The sequence below is a fragment of the Ammospiza caudacuta genome, chromosome 17 (genome assembly GCF_027887145.1).
Source record: "Ammospiza caudacuta isolate bAmmCau1 chromosome 17, bAmmCau1.pri, whole genome shotgun sequence".
NCBI lineage: Eukaryota > Metazoa > Chordata > Aves > Passeriformes > Passerellidae > Ammospiza > Ammospiza caudacuta.
Genome location: NC_080609.1, coordinates 12,305,859 through 12,325,902, shown reverse-complemented (window position 1 = coordinate 12,325,902; position 20,044 = coordinate 12,305,859).

Genomic DNA, 20,044 nt, shown 5'->3' with positions numbered 1-20,044 from the left:
GAACTGGTACAGAATTGCAATAAATAATATTCAAAACCTTTTAATAAGCTTTGCAATGATTAAAATGAACGTTTTTGGGGTTTTTTTTTTGCTATAAAACTGGAGCTCTTTTAAGTATAAATTGTGATAATGACTTGAGAATTTCCAGCATCAGGTTTTTCCATTACATCTCAGCCTCCACAGTTGATCTAAGGCTTAAAGAATAACATTCAAGCCTCACTTTCTAATGATGAGGTGTTTGACACAGAAAGCAATCCTAATAGAGGAGGCTGCCTGCCTGGAGATTGCTGCCAAGTAGAGCTGACAGAGACAAAGAAACATTTTTCTACCCAATCTCCTAACAAAACCTCCTCCTCAGACCTGGGACTGTGAGTGATGAGCAGGGATCCTGTTGTGAGAAGTACTTGGCAGATCAGACCAGTGTTTGTGATTCTGACAGCATTTGTTGTAAGTCTTGCTTAAAAAAAAAAAAAAAAAAAAAAAAAAAAAAAAAAAAAAAAAAAAGAGAGAAAATAGGAAAAAAAGCACAAAAAACATAGGACAAGATTTTTAGCAATGCTGAGTGATGAAACACAAATACAGTTAGCTCAGTTATAACACAGGAAAATCCTCCTCAGAAAGCAGGTTTGGAAAATTTAAAACTTTGCCCACAGCTCCTGTCAAGCTTTTTAACCCCACAGCCTTTCTGGGTTTTTCTGGGGTATGCTTCCATCACTGCCCAGAAGGCTGCTGGTGTCCTGTGAGTGGTTCTTCAAAAGTCTTGCACCAAGTTATGCCAGGACAATTTCCTGTAAATTCATTATTCTCAATTTTGGGGGAAAATTCATCTCGGCATCAAAAAGCACTGCGGCACTAATGTTTTTTTTCCTGTTTGTTCAGCCATTCTCCCTGTGTGCCTTGGGGAAAAGCTTTGCTCACAGACATTCCCACTGGGACAGCTGCCCCAATTCATCTGCAAACACAGCCCCCACCATGGCTGGTTGTCACCCAAGACTGTTTCACTGTTCCTCTTGATATCCTTCATTCCTGCTTCTCCAGGAACCCTCATTTACCCCAATGTCACTGTACTGCACTGTGACAGTGGTCACGGGGGTTCTTGGATGAGGGAAGAGACGAAAATGTTGACTCCATGTTTCAGAAGGCTTGATTTATTATTTTATTATATATATATATATTACATTATAACTATACTAAAGAATAGAAAGAAGAGTTTCCTGTCAGAAGGCTAGCTAAGAATAGAATGGAATGATAACAAAAGGCAGCTCTCTCAGGCTCTGTCCAAGATAGCTTGGCCTTGATTGGCCATTAATTATAAACATCCAAGACGGGCCAATCAAAAATCCACCTGATGCATTCCACAGCAGCAGATAACCATTGTTTACATTTTGTTTCTGAGGCCTCTCAGCTTCTCAGAAGGGAAAAAAAAAATCCTAAGAAAGGATTTTCACAAAGAGATGTCGACGACACTGCATGTGCCCAGCCGGATTCTTCCCTGCCCCTCTGGCCTCCTGTGCCATTTTGCACTGCAGCTGCAGGGGAGCAGATGCCCCAGGCTGGCCTCCCCTCCTCAGACCATCCTTTCCCTGTGCCAGGAGGGTCGGGAGGAGCCTGATCTCTCCAGAGAGACACCTGGTTCCTCTAGGGCTCCTCAGTTTCCAGCAGGGAGGTTTGACCTGCCAATAGCCCCCATCAGCATCCCCAAAGCAGCAGCTTTCCCCTGAGGGTCACTGCTGCCCAGGGGACAGCACAGTCCCTGTCCCACCCCTTCTGTTCCTGTGCTGTCCCTGGCAGGGACCACACCTCCTGGGCATGCATCACGCTCTAATGAGCTTCTCGGTGCTGCTGAGATTAATTTTCAAGATCCATCACATCTCCATGGCTGGTTTCTCCTCCTCTCCCCAGCAAGACACCACAGGCTCCTCCCCAAATCCTTCACTTTCTGCTTAATCAATCATTCTTCCATTTTAGTAAAATATGATCCTCTTGCTTGGCTTCCAGCTCTGCTTCCCCTCCCCAGATGTGAGGCTGCAGCCTGAACTGTGCTTTCTTGATTTCTTAGTTTTGCATGAGAGCCCATAATCCACTCAGAAGCAGTTTGTAATAATTGTGCATGGGAGAGGCCGCCCACAATGAATTGTGTGGTGTGAACTTCCAGGGTGCTCCAGTGCTGGCAGGCAGGCAGGGGAAGGACAGAGCCATCTTCCAGGGGTATTTATTTCCCAGCCAGGACAGCTCGTAATCGCAGACAAACTGTTTGTCCTTGACTCCTGTCTCGGCAAAGGAAGACTGAACTTCCCGCAGCACGATCCATATCACATCAGATTTGATATATTTCATAACAGCCTTTTATTCTCCTGTCTTTGTTCATTTATTTATCAATCTGACACTTTGCTAGATACATCCCTGTCTTTCTTTTTATTCACCTGTCATTATCTCCTGCTCACATGTTATAATACTCAACTTTTTTATGTATATTAAACATAAAAAGGCTCTTGGCCTGTGCCTTCTCACTGTGGATTTTCTCTGTTGCACTTAAATAGCAATAGAAGGGCTGCTTTGCAAATCCTTTCTGATTTTTAGTGATATAAATCGTTGCTGCTTGGAGCTCCCAGCCTGCCTTGAAGCACTGAAAGGCCCCTGTGCCACACGTGTCTGCACAGCCCAAGCCACACCTGGGATGCTCCCCCGGCTTTGGGGACCAGCTCCATGGAGAGGGAGCTCAGGAGAGGAGCAGAAGAGCCCCACAAACACCCAGGCGCTGTAAATAAACATTTACCAGCTTTCCATGATCTAATCCGCTGCGTTAACCCGTGGTAAATCCCGCGGGAGGGAGTCCAAGGGGTTTTCCCCACCACAAACCCCAGGTGAAGGCACTGCCATGCCTCGCTGGGTCTCAGGTGCGGAGCTCAGTTTAATCCCTTAGAAGGAAAGTTGGCTCTCAACTTACAGCCAAATAAAATCGCCCTCTGCTTCTCCTCGAGCATTTCACAGAAGCAGTTACATTACTCCACCCTGAATTTTTACTACCATCAGAGAAACAGCTAAAAATATTTAACTTGTTTGTTAAAATATTTAACGTGGTTTTGACAGTTCACCAGCTGTTTAAAAGTAGCTGAAAAGGATGGCAAGGGCTGTTGCTGAGTTTAATAAATATGTGTGTGTGCAATGTTTGTTATCTGAGAAGTACATTTAGATGTCTGCTTAGGTTAGTATCACATATGCTAGAACACATGTTCCTTTTCTGGTACACATCTATAATTGTGCCCATTTATCTTATTGCAGTTTAAAGTACCAACAGGATAAATAAAGGCGCTGTCTGTTCTACTTTGAGAAAGAGGCAGACCAGGCTATTTAAGTCAGTGAGAAAATATAAAACTCTGCAGATAAAAACTTTCAAGGGTGGGGAAATTACTTTTTAAAATAGCACAATCAAGGACATCTTTGCTGTGGAAAGATTTTAGTCAGAAGGAAGCAATTCAAAAGCTTCTACAAAATGGATGTAGGCAGAGAACAGTGGCAGAAGCAGGGAGGCATTCTGCCTGTGTCCTTTTTTACAGTAATCTCCAGGCATTAATTTCCCATGTCTATTAAAATAAAATTCTCTTACAGATTTACTTTCCCATGCCATAGGATCCTAGCACAAGTAAGGGATGCTGGTGCTGCAGATGAGGGCGAGGAAGGGGTGGAGGAAGCCCAGGCAGGGCTAAACCTGCAGGATGGCATTAACCACACTCAACCAACCCAGCAGGATAGTTCCCTCAAGCCAGAGCACAAGTGACATCCACACAACAATGCCAGCTGAGGATGCTCTGGATGCCTGCACAGGTCAGGGCTGGGGACCCCCCTCCACACAGCCCCACTCAGGATCAGGAAAATCCTACCAGATCTGAGCCTTTCTCCACATTTGTGTGGCCTTTGTCCAACACCAGGCAGGGAGATTTGCTGGACCGAGTCCATAAGCATCCTGAAGATAAACAGAATGAGGATGCAGGTTTGGATCTTTCAAAGTAAATGTCCTTCAAGTTATACCTACTGATACAGGTGTATACCTACTGATATACCTGCCCCAGGCTGAGCTCTCACACCTGGTTCCTCTCACCTCTCATGTGTTAGTCCGGAAGCAAACAATCAGCTCCCACTAAAGCCAGAAATTCCTGTCCCCACCCTTGACACCCAGCCACGATGTGCAGAGAGAGGAAATAAAACAGCTCAGGAATCCAGCACTTTGTGACTTGGATTTGCGAAAGCAATGATAAATTTAAAAGGATTTAGGGAAACTCTAATTGCAGGAATCAGTCTTGAGAGACAGAGCGGGACTCACAGACTTCTTTGATGTTCAATTCATAAAAGTCCTCAAATTACAGAAGGAGAATCACTTTGCAGCTTGGAACAGACTGACAGTCCAGAAATACACTGAAAACCAGTCACTGAGCTCCAGTGAGCTGCAGAGACAAACTGCCAGGGGCAAAATGAACATTAAAACCAAGATCACCAGGCACACATAAAATGTGTTTTGAAGGAGAAGCCAATCAGTTTGATAATATTTTTGACTGGACAAGAGAGCTCACCAACCAGCCTGGTGGCACTGGATTTTCCAGGGGTGATTTTTGTTTTTGTGACTCTTGTTCTTGCAGGTAAGGTTGATGGAGGGAGCTTTGGTGGGACAACTGAGGTGGCTGAGATGCCCCAGTTCTGATGTAAACTATTTGAAATTAAACAGAAATGCCAGTGAGGGTGTTTAGGGTGCTGATTTGTCAACCTGAGGTGAGCTGTGATGGTTGTTTTTAAACATCTCACCTAACCACAATTTAGGAGAGCAAAATGGATGAAATGGGCAGTGAAGATCCAGCACCTGGATCTGCTTAAGAATTGTGATGTCTCCATAATCCTTTCTTACCTAAACAGATCAAAAAGAGATCAAGTGTAACATGAAGGTTATTTTCAGCACACACAGAGGCAGCATCAGTCAATTCAAGAGCCATTCTGGAGCACTCTATGTGCTCTCAGAGCATCAAAGCCATTTTATGTGGAATAAAGCATGATCCTGCAGGAGCTTCTTGCAGCCTGAGTTATGCACAAAACCCAGATGACAATTCAACACTGGGAAAAGCCATCCTAGAGAGGGGTTTGGATTCCTGGGTGCAGCAGGAGCTGGAAACCTTGAGGAATGCTTTAAATCACCCGTGTGCTACGGATCATCACAAACCAGCATCGCTGGAAACCTTGCAAATGACAAGAGGCTCAAATGAGGACTCTATCCTGCAAAACAGAGAGCAGTGCCAGCACCACAGCTATTTGGGTGCCTTGCCAGAACAAACCACCTTGTGAGGGAGAGCCCTTGGCTGCCAAGAGAGGAGCAGCTCTGGAGCTGCAGGGCTGGAGGAGAGGCGGCTGCACCGAGAGCGCCGCTGGAGGCTGCGCTCCTTCCAACACCAACAGGCCAGGCTAAAAACAGAGATGGGCTTATCTAGCACAGTATTTTTAGGAGAAAGAGAAGAGCTTCCAGTGCCTCCAGCTGTCTCCCAAGCTTTGGGGGGATGCAGCAAGGGCAGGGTTTGCTCTGTGGGGCTGCAGGTGCCTGCTGGGGATGGCAGAGGGGAAAAGGGAGGGAGGCGGGAAGGAGATGGAAACTGTGCCACGTTCTCCTCCTATGCCAAAAAATGGAAAGAAACTATAAACCCCCTGTTTTCAGAATATAAAAAGGTTGTGAAAATAGGACTCCAAGGGCTCTGCAAATGATTATGCTAATTAGATCCAGGGCTATTCAATAGCTCTGAAGTGATGCTCAGGAATTTTGAACTACAGTTTTTAGTGTGATTACAGATCGTATTAAAATTCTATTAGTCTTCACCTAAGTTGCAAATAAGTAAGATGGGCTCCATACTTTCTTCAACCCAACCCAAACACTTTTAATGTAGCAGATATTTTAGATTAAAAATATCCCCCTTTTTGAAAATAAAAGAAGCTTTATTTATGTGATTACACAGAGTGAAACTACAAACTGTGAAATTTTCAAAGATTACTGATTTTTCCACATGGGCCCGAGTTTTGAGTGTTGTTGTAAAACAGTATTTGTAATTGTTTTAGCCTTGCTATACAGTATAATTGAGACACTCGGTAGAGAAAACTTGGTAGCAAAATCTCTTTTTGTTTCTGCCTAGCAAATGATAAATTGTTAATGACCACCTGTTACAATGTTAATGAAAGTGAGATCTGTATGTAAATAAAGCAAATTTAATAACTTAACAAGGTGGATTAAAATTCCCAACCTGCTCCTTGCTAATCTAATGCCAAACACCAAATAGTTGCTATCTAAGCAAGAAACTAGTTAATGTATTCACCTCCATGTACTTTTCAAACTATAATTAATATTTTAAAAATTTATAAAACCAAAATCATAGGTTTGATTGTAACAAACAAAATATCTGCCTTTAATCTACTACAAAAGGTTGGCGCAAATCCCCTTAAACGATACTAAAATGTAAACCACAAGGCAGCACTGAGGAATTGATTATGTTTAACTTCTTTTGCATTTGTCCTAATCACATTCCTTATAATTGTATTTAAAATTACTCCAAAACAGTTGATTGGTAATTCTGTAGCACAGAAGAAATATGGAATGAGAACACTGTTTCCTTGGAAGGAAAAAAAAAAAAAGTCTTGTTATAAATAACTTTCAAGGTATGTCCTCTGGACATTGGGTGAATATTAACACTTGACAAATGGACATTTGTTGGTTTAAACTAAAGTGAAAGTTATTGAAAGGGAAGAAGTGAGGCTCGTATTTCTCGGGGAAGAAACTCACTTGCGTGTGTTTTTTCTCTTCTCCAAACCCCACACAGGGTTTTACAGCACTGCTTTTCTCCCCCTTCCTCCTGATTTACACCCCAATGATTTGTGGGGCAGCTCTGGAGGGCTGGGGGTGCTGCTGGAGCCCCACTCTCACCCCAGCCCTGCAGCTGTGGCTTCAGCAGCACATCTGTGTTGTCAGGGACTCCTGGAGGTCCTTGACCAACCTCCTGTCTCAAGCAAGGTCAGCTCCAAACCCAGACCAGGTTCCTCAAAATCCCCAGGGTGGAGACTGCAGAGCCCCTCTGGGATGCTGTGTCAAGGATACACGTGGGGAAATGTTGGACTCTGGGGGCTTTCTCCTTAAAACCAGAGGGAATTTCCCATTGCAAGTCACCCCTTATTGAGCACCTCAGTAGCTACAACAGAGAGATGGAAGGAGGGAAGGAAGGGGCATCTTCCCCTTCCATTCCACCATGGCCACACACTCAGTTTGTCTATATAACCTTGATATGAGTCCTTTCCTGCCTTCCTGCCACTTGTCTCCTCAGTTCCAGTGCTTTCTCCTGTTTAGAAAAGTGGCCTGAACACAGAGAACAACTCCCAGTGTAAGCCCCCAATCAACCCATGACACAAAAGCTGACCAGGCATGGAGGAATGACACCTGCATGGGCTCTCCTCCACTGGGCCTTCTCCTTCAGCTGCCCTGCATTTGGACACCTGGACACAAACATGGGTGCTGCCAGTCCATGGCCACTTGTGACGGGCCTGATCAGCACCATCCACATCAAAGCAAACACTGTCCCTGTCCGTGGGGAAGGGAGCCCCAGAGGAGATTCCACAAATAACTATTTCTAAAAAAAAAAAAAAATATAAATTTTGGAGAATACACATGCATACTCTGTCCTTTAATTGGGAAGCACTTCACGGGTCTGCACTTAATCAAGATGGATACCTCATTAGGACATCTCCCAGGGAACCAGTTTAGCCTAACAACAGCAAATCGCAACACTGCTGCTTAATTGGGACAATTTTTGCAAAGTCTCCTCTTAATGGAGACATATTGGGCCAGCGCCAGGAGTTAAGTGGTGTTAAATGAAATAGGTGCAAAACTCCAACTTCCTGTCTTTTTATATAAAGATTGTCAGCTAAGAATGTAAATAAATAAAGGCTAAATATTTAGGAGTAGGGACTTGGGGTTTCCTAGTTTTTTGGTTGCCTGGAGTACTGTAAGGAAATGTGAGCTTCTTGGGTCCACACCTAACCCAACCTCCACTTCTAGCCTTGATGAGCAGAAGTGTTTCTTCTGTTGTGCTTGGACAGCACAAAGCACCTCTGGCTCCAGATGTCTGGTGGAATATCCTGGGCTTCCTGACCATGAGCAAGGCAAATTGCCACAGATCTACTTCAGCCTTCTGCAGAGGTGTCTGTAAAACCATAAGAGCAGGTCTGTAGAGGAGCCAATGCCTTAACCCTGAGGCCCTGGAAACACAAGCCAAGGTTCCCAGTGGAGCACCCCAGACATGCAATCACAGCTATTTCTATGTTCCTGCCATTCAAGGACCTTGGGTCAGAAATATAACATTTCCACCGACATGGGACAGAGAATCTACAAAATGATACATCCATGCCCACGATGGGAAGCCTGCCCTCACTTCCATGAAGTCAGGTCTCTCCCCCTGACAGGAGGTTGCACAATTTGCTTGAACTGAGCAAGTGCACCCCACCATGGTGTGGTGGGAAAGCTGCTCAGGTGGGTGAGGCCCTTGATGGACACTCTGGACATCCCTGGTTCTGGCAAGTACCATGACAGAGAGTTCCATATCTGTGTCCATGCTTTATTTCTGGGACCTCTCCCACCAGACTCCTCCTTCTCTCAGGTTCTCTCTCTACACACAGAGAGCTGAAATCTTGTTCTCTCCCCCATTTTTCTTTGGAAGAGCAGCTGCTGGAGGAGCACAGTGCTGTTCAGTACAGGGTTAGCTTCTGGGCAAGGCTGCTGACAAATAAAGTAATCAAACTAATGGCAGGTACTTTCCCAAAATGACTCAGGGCAGTAGCAGCCACCAGCATGCAGGGAACAGACACCCAGAGCATCTTCCAGAACATAAAACACAAGCTCCCTTCAAAATACCTCTCCCACAATGTCTTAGATCCCCTTAGATATTTCTGAGTGTTAACATTTGCTGATGAGCCAGCCTGAGAGGCATCAAAGGAGGTTTTTTCCCTCCCTTCGTCATTAAGAGAAGCTGTTTTACAAGTAGCTGAGCAATTTGAAGGATATAAAAGGTGTGCAAAAAATTGTCTCTTTAAGACATTGACTCAGTAACCTGTAAAAGATGTTAGTTAAATACATTTCCTTGGGACTCCTACAGTCTTTGACTGAAAGTGTTTTGTACATAAACAAACAACAACGCTCCTTCCATCCATTAAAACCCACCAGGCATTTTAATACATCACAGCGTAACCATTTAGCTCAGTCATTTTTCATTGTTTGACCTCACTTTTAATTAGAGACTAAATTATTAATGCCATTTGATAGGAGACAAACTACTTGGGAGTGCTGCTGTTCTCTAGGCCAGCTCTCAGGAACTACACACTCAGATTTTGTACGTTTCAAATAAAACATAAGTGGCCAGAAGAAAAACAATTTACATTTACAGCTCCTACAAACACAGCATCCATCAAGAGTTTGGTGCTTAAAAAAACCTCATGTGGTGTTATCAGTAGACTTTTAAAAATCAGCAAGAAAATATAAAGTTCCCCCAGAGAGAAACTCCTGGGAGATTTTCCAAGAAGTTCACGAGCTCTGGAAAAGAAGTTGCCAGCTCCTGTAATCAAAACGCCCAGGACTGTTTCAAGAAGTTAGCAGTGTGTTTTTCCCTGCACAGCTTTGATGTGGAGGTTCCTAAGGAGGGAAGATGAGCCCACAGAAAGAGGAAAGCTGGAGGAGATTTAAAGCAGAGAGCGGGAGGGCAGGGCTGCAGCACAGAGCTGTGTCTGAGCCAGCTTAGCTGGCACCAACAGAGCCCAAATTGTTCCCAGGGGGGCAGGTCAGGTGTAATTTGCCCCTCAGCAGGGCATTTGATGCCTTGTGAGCTCTGGCCTGGGCTCCCCACTCCTGGCACTGTCTCTCTGAGGGCACACTGTAAAAGCAGATTTTTCTGTCACCAAGGCAAGCACCACATCCTGCTCATGGAGAGGAGCACCCATTGTGGGGTTCTCCTTCAGGAAATAAACCACAGGCTTGCAGTGGTGGTTGTGAAGGACATGACAAATCTGGGATCCTTGGGAGAGCTGTAGGGACTGGGTTTGGCCTCCCTTGTTCACAAGGAGCCTGAGGCCAGGCCCTTTCCCTCCCACTAAAGCCAAGCTTGGGTGACCCCTATAAAACACTTGGCACTGCTGGGTTGGATAAAGAGCATCAGTCCAACCTGTGGGTGTCTCTTGAACCCACCCCAGGGGTGTGTTTGGCCATTATCTCTTTTATCTGGGGTTTTTAGTGTTTCCCTGGACTGAAACATCATCATCCCTCAGTGACAGGGGCTGGGCACCTCACAGAGCAGCCACCAGCCCATCGCTGCCAGCAGATCCACATCTGCCCTTCTGAGGGCTTTGAGGAGCCAACAGCACCTGGAGCTGGAGAGCGGAGCACACCACAATGAGGTGTTAGGAAAACCATACCAAAACCTTTCAAAAACTGCAGCTCTGGAAGCTGGGGACACATTGAGGGAACGATTTCTCCAGCAAGGTTGGTCGTCAGCAAGATCCCTTGCTGTGTTAGACAACTGTTCAGCTGCTTCCTGCACCACTGTGGCGTTATCAAACAAGGATGTCAGTTTGCTGTACTGCTGCTAACAGGCAAAGCCATCAGCCTCACCCAGCTCCCTCTGTCACCTCCAGGAGCTCCGAGTCAGACCCAAACCCCTCCTGTGCCCCTCACACACCCAGGGACTGAGGCTCCCCTCAGCTGTCACACAGTGTTTGCTGTCTGTACCCAGGCACAAAGTAACAATAATATTCCTGCTAATTTGATGAAGCAGAAAATAATGATCTCCATATCATTCTTCAAAAGCAAAGCAAGAAATCAGTTTTTCAGCTGGACTGGCCTTTCTGCAAAGGATGATGTTTGCCAACCCCATTCGTTTGGACTCAGCTTTTCCTCAGCAGAAAGAAGAGTCTTGTGTCATATTGTTCCACCTAAGCCATGAGGTTTCAAGTTCTTTGCCATCCAAACTCAGGGTACAAAAATTCACTGAGTTAGATTTCAGCCTGCAATGCTTTTGCTGTCAAGTCAGAATGTGGTTTTATTTCTTAGACATGTGTCTTTTTCTGTTTTAGTAGGTTTCAAGCAGTTATTTTCACTTACTCCTAAGACACAGAAAAATTGCTGTTTCTTCTCCCCCCTACCCTAAAAATGACATAATCTCCCCTGTATGCTTTCAGTGTAAAATAACCAAGTGCATATGAGGACTAATGGCCCTAAAGGAGCTGGCTAGATCTACTCACTCAATAATCCATGCTTTCAAAAGGCCTGATTTCACAGTTGCAGACACCCCTGAGCAGTTCTGCTGCAAGAGCGAGCACTCGGAGCATCTCCTCCTCTCTCGATATGCTTCAGCAGCTCCCTCTAATGTCAGTGGGGACCCCCGTGTACAGCTCCAGGAAAATTAGACAGCATCAGGCCACATCCTGCCCTCAGATGCACATCCACAGCTTCCAGTGGAGGTAATGAGACCATCACAGCGTCCCAGGGGATGGAAGATGGTCAGGAGGATGAGGATGCTCCTGGGAGCCAGCACATCCATCTCACCCTGAGCTCCATCTGTGGACAGGGTGATGCATCCATGCAGGATGCTGATGCATGGGAGGGACCCCAGGGGTGGAAGCCCCTTCCTCCTCACCAACTCTGGTCCTAATGCCAGGAGGGAGAGCTGTAGGACAGAGCAAAAATCATCCAGAGTCCTTGAACGAACCCCCCACTCACATTCATTTCTAATCTGCCAATGCCCTATGTTCAGCAGTCAGTACTTTAAATTGTTATTAAATGTCTTTGGGGGGATTATAATTTGTATGCCTGATTGTACAATGGATATACCTATCTATCTTGTGGTATCACAAATAGCCATACCGTAATGATGATTGAAATATATAATCCCCCCAAAGATGGTCAGAACAATTTAAACTTCCCTCTGCTTAATTAAGAGAGTTAGGGGATTAGGTGCATGAATTAAATGGAGGGGAAGGTTTGGTTTATGTTTTTAAAACCCAGTGGAGTCACAGGGAACTGGTGAGGCAGAAGTCAGACTGCCTTGTCCATTCTTCTACTGCCTTGTCTCAGACAGGCCTGCCTGTCTGCCTGCCTGACACTGGGAGTTTTCTGCCTTTGATGGGGATAGGAGAACTCTTCTCTTCCATTTTTCAACCTTCCAACATCTCCAGCGTCTTCTCAGTGTGTCCTAGGGAAAACAGCCTAATTCCATCCCAGGTCACACCCCTGTGAGCACTGAGTGCTCGTGGTTTGCATTGCTGTGATGCTCAGAGCTCTGCCTGGCTGTACCAACCCACTGTGCCACCTCCAAGAATGGAGAGACAACAGATCCATCCCCTCTGCATGACCACAAGGGATGAGGTTTGTTTGAGTGAGCTCCAAAGCCCTGTGCACAGAGGAGAAACACTTCAGAAGAGGTTTCAAAAAAACCAAGCCCACCTCTCCCGAGTTTCCCTTCCTTCAGGAGATCTGGGATTCGCCAATACCCTACCAAGCAGAGGTGATCTGTTTGTCTTCTTCATGCTGACAATAAATCCAATCACACCTTGGATGGGTAACTGGAATCAATGGAGTCCCTGCAGCACCGTGCCCCCCTCGGCTCAGCGCCAGCCCCCCTCTCCCTCATCAGCCATGCTAACAGGGGAAACCGGGCGGATTTCACTCCCCGCATTTACCTGCTCATTACAGAGCCATCTTTGTCATTAGGGGTAAATTAATCAGCAGAGGTGAATGTTTTCGACAAGCCGCACTGTTTACTTCAAAAAAGCAGAAACAAAATTAGTGTGATGCAGGGAGAGCCGGGCTCGTGCTGGGCAGAGCAGAGGAGCCCAATCCGTCGGGAAGCAAAATCAGTGAGTTGTTATTGCTGACTCCGAGCACAGCCTGGGGACAGGGATCCCTAAGCAGGCAGAGAGCTCCGTGGGGTGCAAGAGAAGGACTCCCTGCACTCCTTCCCCCTGGTCCCTGCTGCCAAACCCCCTGCCAAGGAAAACCAGGGCTGTCGTGCATGCACAAGCACCAGGGCAGCTTCGACACCCTGATGCTCGCCTCTCTCCACTGACAGATGTCAGGCTGGGGTGTTCCCAGCTCCTTTGCACACTTTAGTCACCCTTAGGAAGGCTCCTTTACTCCAGTCCTAGCCAAATCTTTCAGGCTGGGAAAAAGGCGCAGAGACTTTTGCAGCCATCCATAACTCTCTCGGTGGGTCTGACCAGATGCAGCTGAACCATTGTCTAGTTAAGAGGAAAAGATCAACCCGGATTTAAGAGGCAGCAAGGCCACCATAACTCTTCCTTGAAGCACAGCCTGCCTGGATTTATGCTCTGCAGCGTGGCAGCAGGAAACAGATATAACTCCTAGGGATGGTGCTGCTCCTCCTGAGAGGGAGGGTCTCGCCCCAGCCCTTCACAGGAAAGTTTTGGGGCCACACCTGAACTTTGGGCAGGGTGTCCCAAGGTGTTGCACGTGGCTCCTGGTTCAGACCTGCAGGGCCTGTAGCAGGGAAGATATCTTTTCCCCCCTTTCTTCTTCTTTTCCTTTTTTGTCTTTGAAATCTCGTCAGCACATCAACACACTTGATAAGGGCAGTGTTGTAGTTACACTTCTTTAATTAAGTGAATAATTAAAAAGAAGTTGATCATCAATTAGTTAATTAAATAATTAATCCATTTTACTTTCATACCCTTTTTTGTTAATCACTGTGGCTTCGGTAATGAGCCTCCTATGGGTTGCTAGGCAACCTCCTCCCGCTTTAAACAATCAGCAGCTGCCGCCCGCCAGCGCGGGGACGCGCGGGGACGCGCGGGGCAGGGGCGCGGGGGCGCGCCCCCTTTGGGGCCGCAGGTTCGAGCCCCGCCTCTGCCGCCACCGCCATCCCAGCCGCGACCCCCATCCCAGCCGCTCCTCGGGAACCGCCGGGGAAAGCGGGAATTCCCCCAAAACCGCCGGAAAACCAAGGTCCGTGCGCTCTGCTGGGCCCAGGCGGCGGGGACGGACCTTGGTGTTACCGGGATGTGATGCCGCTCCCGACGGGCGCTGGCACGGCTTCCCTCGCTCGCACCCGGTGCCTTCCCGGGGGGCACAGCCACCTCTCGCCTCCCAGCGACCCCCCCGTGCCTCAGTTTCTCCGGGAGAGCGATGCCCCTACGGTCCTTTCGCAGATGGTCCCTGTCCCGTGGGGGTCAACGGAGGGAGCCAGCGGTCCCTGCGGCAGCTCCCCTTCCCTCTGCTCTCCCTCCTTATTCTCCCGAGTTCCTTTTTCTATTTTATTTTTAATTTTTTCTCCTTTTATCTCTCTCTTTTTTTCTTTTTTTTTTTTTTTTTCCCTCCCTCCTCTGCTGCCAATTGTTTCTCTGCCCCGGGGCCAACCTGTAAATGAGATGTTACATCTGCACCGAACTAAGTAAACACTTTATAAATGAATAAATAAGTGAATAAATAACGACATAGTAATACCTGAGCCGAGCGGAGCCAGGCGCGGCGGCTCGGCCGGGGACAGCGGGGGCCAGGAGGGACCCCCGGCACCCCGAGCTCCGGCAGCCACTTCCCGGCGGGATCCCAGCCGGTTTTCCCGGGGTGTCCCCCCTGGTAGTGCCGTGCCAGCGCCCCGTCCTTCCCCGGACCTGTCCCGGGGCTCGCAGCCCCTCCAGGGCTCCGTCCGCGCCGCCCGGCCCGGGCTGAACTTTGTAATTATAATGGATAACGAGAACAAAGGCAAGAAGCACTCATTGAGTAACTGATATCAATTATGGAAGCAGGCTTTTGAGGCTGGAATAAATGATAGGGGAATTGGCCTGAGAGGGAGTGGGAACAGACATGTTATTATTTACGCCAGATTAAGAAAAGTATCCAATTTGCTGGTCATCTCCTTCCGCTGGGAATCGGCATCAATTTTATTATTGTTCCTCAGATTTTTAATATTCTCTAAATGAATTAAGATCGAGCTAGGTAGTTAGTCAATAGTTTAATGCAATTAATTAACTTCCCATCGCTTGGTTATCTCTGCTCGGGCCCCTTTTCTCTGGCCGGCCCCACTGCTGGGCAGCAGTTTGGGATAAATAAGGATGCAGGCTGGGCTCGGAGCCGGGCTCCGTGTGTCTCTGTGTGTGTGTGTGTGTGTGTCTGTGTGTGTTGACTCTTTGGTGTCTAGATTTTTTCCACTGTTCCGTGCATTGTACGACATAACTAGAACTGAAGCAGTACATTTCTTCAAACAATGCCTCCCCGATTCCATTTGTAATGGAATTGGAGGGAGAAAATGTAATTGTGTGTTAAACATGAGGCAGCCATACATGAAGATAAGCAGGGCTGAGTGACTGGATATGGAAATCCAGCGCGGGCCTAAAGATACTGGAGGTCTATTTTGGAGTTAAATGGCTCATAAAAATAGGAGGCTGGGGTTTATTTATTTATTTATTTATTTATTTTAGTTGCCCGAATATCTATAGGGCTGTGCATGTGGAGCTGAGCCTTGAGGGGAGAGAAATGCAGGGGGAAGGAGTGGGGGGCTGATGGGGGGGGACAAGGAAAGGGAGAGCGGCCAGCCCGAACGGGGGTCGGGGTTTCCTGCCCGGGGACCCCCGCTCTGGTGGGTTTCCCTTGGAGCCAGCCCCTCCTGGAACAACTTCTGCGGCCCAGGTCAGGACGAGCGGGGTCGGGGCTTCCCTCAGGATTCGGGGGACCCGCCGGGGCGGAGGGGCCGGGGCTGAGCACCGGGGCACACAGGGTGGGGGCACACAGGGTGGGGGCACACAGGGTGGGGGCACACAGGGTGGGGGGCACACAGGGTGGGGGCACACAGGGTGGGGGGCACACAGGGTGGGGGGCACACAGGGGTCCCTGGGGGAACACAGAGGTGCTGGGGGGCACACAGGGGTCCCTGGGGGAACACAGAGGTGCTGGGGGGCACACAGGAGTCCTGGGGAACACACAGGAGCTCGGGGGGCACAGAAGGGGCCCGGGAAGGACGCAAGGGGTCCTGGGGGACACACAAGAGCCCGGGGGGCACAGAGGAGCCCGGGGGGCACACAGAGGTCTCGAGGGGCACACGTGAATCTGGGATAACACAGGGGTTCTAGGGGGCACACAGGAACCCGGGGGACACACACGGGTTCCGAGAGGCACACAGGAGCCCGAGGGGCACTCAGGGGTCCCGGGAGGCACACAGGGGTCCCGAGGGGTACACACGGGTTCCGAGGGGCACACAGGAGACCGGGGGCACACAGAGCTCTCGAGGGGCACTCAGGGGTCCCGGCGATGCACACGGTGCCTCTCCCCACCCCGGCGCAGCCACCCCGAGGGGCCTGAGGACGCCGGGCCCGTCCCCTCGGGGCGCTCCGTGCCGTGCCGCCCCCGGCCGGGCTGGCAGAGCCTTTCCGGGGGGGGCCGGGGCCGCCCCTTCCCCGCCGGACATCTGGGAAGGTCGTTAGGGCCGCTCGGCTCAGGAAGTTTTTCACACTTCACGTCTCATTAACCGCAGGTCTCGGATTCCTTGGGAAAGGGGGACAGGCGGGAGGGCGGCGGCCGCTGGCCCGAGGAGGGGGGGGACACAACCCATGGCAGAACTCGGGGGGCCCGGGGACCCCCAGGGTCCCTCCCGGGATACCGGAGCTCCATCCATCGCGGGGAACCCCAGGCTGGCCACCCTGCCCCGGGCGTCGGGATGGATTTGGGGCAAGGAGGGAGCCAGACACGGCAGGGTGAGCCCAGGATGGATTTGGGGCACGGAAGGAGCCAGACACGACAGGGGGGACCCCAGGATGGATTTAGGGCAGGGAGGGAGCCAGACACGGCAGGGCGAGCCCAGGATGGATTTGGGGCACGGAAGGAGCCAGACACGGCAGGGTGAGCCCAGGATGGATTTGGGGCACGGAAGGAGCCAGACACGACAGGGGGGACTCCAGGATGGATTTAGGGCACGGAAGGAGCCAGACACGGCAGGGGACCCCGGGATGGGTTTGGGCAGGGGGGACCCTCCCCGCACGGCCCCGACGGGCCCAGCCCCCGGTGCGGGGGGACCCGGGCTCCCCTTCCCTCCTCCGCACCCCCGAGGGCCGCAGCTGAAAGCGCAGCCCCTGCTCCCCTTCCCTGCCCGGGGCTCTGCCTCTGTGGGATGCAGCCTTGCGGGGAGGGCGAGCACCTCCCCAGCATCTTAAATGTTTCAAAAGGGTTTGTTCTGTACTTACAGTGAGCGAAATTAAAAAGAAACAGTAAAATATTTGAAAATGAAGTGCATTATGTTTAATAAATATAAAATGAACAAAGGCTGCTATATTGCCAGCAATATCATTTCTTGCCCAGGGGCATTAATAAAGACTGAAAGGTTTGGAAAAAACAATATTTTCTATTAAAATTCTACGGTGCGTTTCAATATTAAAAGGATAGGTGATGAATTTTCAGTGTTACTCAGACGGGGTCAGCGACTAATTTCATTTCTTTCTGGTCAGCATTCTGTCGATAATTAATCAAAAGCAGAGTTTCTTAATGAAACACTTTTCATAAGGTGATAATTAGCAGGAAAGACGCGGAGTGCAGACAGTCACTGGTAGCTGTCTAATAACCAGAATGAAATCAGGGCTGGGTCCAGGGAGTTAAGCAAGAGCGCAAAAAAAAAAAAAAAAAAAAAAAAAAAAAGAAAAAGAAAAAAGAAAAAAAGAAAAAATTATGAAAATAAAGAGGGAGAAGAGGAGGAAAAGGGATGGAGGAGCCGCCTTGTGCGAAGTCCCGGGAGAGGGCTGTGTTTTCCAGCCCGTGCCGATCGCTTTTAGCACCGAGCTGCTGCAATTTCGCCTCCCGTGCCCCGCGGGGCAGCCCCACGGCCCGGGCCCGCTTTGGGGGGCTGGGAGCGGAGACACCCCCTCACACCCTCCTCATCCTCACCCCACGCTTGAGCTCCAGGGCAGAAATCAGCGCAGAGCACACGGTGCCCACCCGGCCTTTCCCCGCCTCACGCCGCACAAAACGCGTGGAAAGAGTAAATGAAGTTAATGAAGAAAATTAGCAGCGATTAGTGACAGCGCCGGGGTCCGGCAGAGCTGTGCTCCGGCCAGGAAAGTGTCTGGTGACAATCACAAAGATACCCCGCGCATAAACAAAAGAAATTAGCCCCTAGAATGATATTAAACAGTATAAAATTAACCGAAAGTTGTAATAAGTGAAGGATTAAAAAGAACCTGGCATTAATTCGTGGGTCTGAAGAGGGAGAGAGGTGTGCTGAACCTTTAATTAATATTTGGCTGAAACATACCTTATTCATAACATTCATTGATGTCGCTACTCCACAAACAGACAGGGATAATTTGTTTAGATAGATAAAAATAACCTTCAGGTGAGATTTTAAATACAAAACCAATCTATCCCTTGCATCTAGTCTGGCACTTAAACAGCAAACCTTTCAATGGGCTTTTTTCTCATATTAATATATTTTTTTTAATCCGAACATGAATGACAAGTACTGCTTTCCTACGACGCCGGGTGTTTTATTATAAAATTCTCCTGAAATGCTGTAAACTTTCAGATAAAGCTGAGAGGCAGGAGGCTGTTGAGTAGATGAGATTATTGATAGTTATTGAAAGTATCCAAATAGGATTTAGAAATCGGGCTCCTGCGCCTTTAATAGAATTCCAGATAATCTTTTATCACAACAAGACACCCATAGAATTATTTAAACAGATTGGACTATTCCAGCAGCAAATTTCAATTATTCTAATGCTTTAATAAATGTGTTGTGTGTGTATTAAATTCAAGCTTCTTAATCCAAATTTTACGATTTAACTGCTCTGATTTTTCATTACAGCTACACCCACATACAGCAATTTACTTCTTTTTTTGTTTGTTTTTTTTTTTTTTTTCCCCCTTTATCCCAGAGAAACTGATGCCTAAACGAATCGGGCCCTCAAATAAAATACAAAATAAAAACTGACTTAAAAGTGAGTTCCGTACTGCCCAAACAAGAGAAATAAAGAGAAGGCTCTGCAAGACCCTGTAAGGAGTACGGGAGAGGAGAGCTCAGGTAGGGAAGATGATGGGAAGAAGGAAAAAAATAAGAAAGAAGAAAAAAAGAAAAAAAAAAGAGAGAAAAATCAAAACGCAAGAAAATTAAGAGCAGAGGATTGAATTGATGGGATCTGGGGGCTTTGTGGCTGGAACCTTTTGTTTCAATATTTATTTCCTCAGAGGTTAATACCTTTTTTTTCCCTTTTTAAACGTAACAGCAGGTGAGAGGGAAAAGCGTGGCCTTCAAAATCTGTCAGCATCAAACCAACTAAAGGAACAGGATTATCAAACAGTGGGAGAGAAACAATATTTTAAATTATCATTAAATTATGGAGACAAGCTCTCGAAAGGAGGAGGGCACAAAACGGATCAGCGGCTTCCCCTGCACACACACACACACACACGCGCGGAGATGCTCTCATAAAGGAAAAAAAAATAAATAACAACAATAATAATAACAAATAGCGAGGGGCGTCCTCTGTTGAAAGGGGAAAGAGTTAACAGGTTTTTAAATATTAGAAGTGCCGGCTAACGAAGCAGTGAAGGCAGCCGGGTTGTGGTGTGGCAGAGCGCGGGGCCGGGGGCTGCGGGGTCCCCCCTGCCCGGGCCCCTCGGGGCTGCCCCGGACGGGGCCGCCGGTTCCTCTCCGGGGTTCCCGGCTCGGGGATGGGATGCGGCACATGCGGGGCTGATGGATAATTTCCCATCCTTTCCTTCGCCAGCACGGCCGGCCCAGCCTTGCCCACGGAGGGGCGAGTCCCGGCCCCGCTGTGGGGCTGGGGGACACCGGGGCTGTCCCCAAGGGTGGCACCGCTCCCCTGGGCGAGCGGGCGGGCGAGCGGCTCCTCCCTGGGCACAGCATCCCCCGCCCGCCGGGTCAGCGCCTCCCTTTCCTTTGGGGCAGAGAGGCCCGAGCAGCCCTGCCCGGGATGCACAGCATCCTCCCCGGGGCTCGCATCCCCCCTTTGCCCGGCAAACCCCCGCCCCGGT